The sequence below is a fragment of the Penaeus vannamei genome, chromosome 15, assembly GCF_042767895.1.
Source record: "Penaeus vannamei isolate JL-2024 chromosome 15, ASM4276789v1, whole genome shotgun sequence".
Taxonomy (NCBI): domain Eukaryota; kingdom Metazoa; phylum Arthropoda; class Malacostraca; order Decapoda; family Penaeidae; genus Penaeus; species Penaeus vannamei.
Window position 1 is genome coordinate 30,773,696 of NC_091563.1, and position 2,500 is coordinate 30,776,195.

The following is a 2,500-nucleotide window of genomic DNA, read 5'->3' on the forward strand; positions in this document are numbered from 1 at the left end:
TCCCCCCATTGTTACATCACTATGCACACATACATATACTAATCCGTATATTGATAGAGAGATGGACAAACAGACAGGCAGAGAGAATTAAATTTCAACTTCCCTCTCTGGACAAAGATTGAAAGATTATATTGCATTGATTGCAAACACTGATAATCTGTCTAAGTATGAGTATAGTGGACATTTAAAGAAGGACACTAATCCTCTATTTCATTCATTTGACAATATTCACAAATCATAAGGAAGAATGTTTGTAATTTGTTCAGTTTCTATCCTTTGGTGTCAGAATACCCATTCTTAGCTGTGCAAATGAAACCCTGAGTTTCTTCATATGTTTCAGCTTCAAATGAAGTCTTGAACAAATTTACACTTAATTAGGGTTTCTGACTCATTTTTATAAAGATCTGATGGTCATGTATTATCATGAGTTCATCGTGAAGTGCAATTATTTTCTGGATTCAGGAATTGTCTGTGTATATTGCCTGTTTATCATACTAACTGAAAACTGACTCAATATTAGAGCATCAGCAGAACTGTTTATGTTTTGCCTCAAAGTCCTTACGGAGAAGTCTTCCATGGTCTAAGTGTACCGTGGTTCCAAAGTCTCATAATTTTTTATCTTTCTACAGACACCTGTTGAAACAAACCCCATTTCTGCTAGTACGGCAGTAGAGGCAGAGACAAAGGGAGGGGGGGAGGAATACAAATGGACATATACAGATGTAGTATATTTCATCAACTGAATTCAATAATTTAAGAGGCTTTTTAACTTCAAGATGTATATATCCATTTATGTGTAAGTTCAGACTCCGTGTATCATGCTTGTATTTGTTATGTATCATTCAGTTTTTTTATTGCTATTGCAGTTTCATAGGAATTTTAGCTTTTTCCTCTCCCCTTTCTTGGGGCCACATCATGCTTTGCTTACATTTGAAAAGAGGGTTTTTAATGACCTACATTGAAATGTAATCCTGTTGATAGTTTGAATGAGTTGGGGCTGCCTTTTCGCACTGTTTGGATTGTGTATGAGTGAAGCTGTTACTATTTCCTTAACATGAAAATCGGTTTTGTTAGATTCGAAGACAACGTTCTTCTTTATAGTCATTTATTTCATACAAAGTTTGACTGATAACAGATTAATCATTTACTAATTCGGCAAATTTTGCCCAGTTGGCGGACACAGTCCGAGTGACCATCTTGATAAGTGTGAGCATTAGCTTGATATTGAAGAATATATCCTGTGCTCGTCGCCACACTCGTCTTTGCGATGCGTTCCATGACCCTTTGGGTGTCCAACACAGAAATCGTGTCCATGTGGGTTGCTGGTCGAGTAGTGACGTCGAGGACGGTCTCCGCGAGTCCCGTGGTGACGGCCTCAATCTGTATCTCCATGTGCTGCACTTACCTCTCAACCAGCTCCACCTTCATGACACTGACATATGACAAGGGCTCAGTTATAGTGTGGATGGGGGTGGCAGTGACGGTCAGTGTAGTTGTCTGATAAACAGTCTTGAGATGAAGGCGCATGGCGACCAAGGGTTCCTGCAGGACCTCTACATATGTGACTAGTATGACTTAGTTCTCATACTGTACATCCTTTTAAGGGAACATATAAACAGTCTGCTTTTATAATGGATTCGTGCAGTGACTTGCATGAACACCGCCACACACTAAGCAGAAATCCTAAACATAATGTGATTCTTTAAACTTCCGTTTTACAATTGCGAAGAATGAAAGAGGGTTCTATATATTCACGACCATTTTTAGGTTGCCGATGGGAACAAGGTTATGTGATCCTTGCTCATCAATGTGTTGTATATCACAAACAGATTTTCAGGAAAACCGAAATTATAGCCTATATAGTTGCCGTCATGTCTTAAAAAATAATTTAAAATGCAATAAATTAATATATACTTCCAATGCCAATCACTACCTGACGGAGCTCTCGACACCTTCAACCTGCAAATGTTGATGCACTTACATTAAAGGTCAAAACTTAAATGGCAATCTCGTGCTTCTATCCCATTAGTCATCTACCTAGCAAAAGGGGTGAAGCCCTCTAACTTCAATCCTCAGTCTTCCTTAGTTTCCCTCTGCCTCCTTCTTCTGTTATCTTCGATTTCTGCTAGAATCACTCTGCAGTCTTTCTTTTTTAGCTTAGGCATGAAGAAAGTGTGACATGCCCTTTGCTAAATCCAGATGCATTCTGTAAAGGTATTTTTTAGAATTAGTTCAAGAACGGTGGTTCTAGTATGAGTGAGGAAGGCGGGCGTGAGGGAGACAAGGTGAGGGTGGCCGTGCTCACATAACTTTCTTCTTAAATTCTCCTACATTAACTGCTGAATTTTATCAGTCTCCTGTCTTTCTTACCTTTCTATCTTGCAGCACAACCATACCTTTTGATTTACAAAAACAGTGTAGAATGTATGAATTTCAGAGGGGATGTCAAGCATTAAAGTCTCACTTTTCCTGTTTATCTGAATTGTTATACACTGCTTCA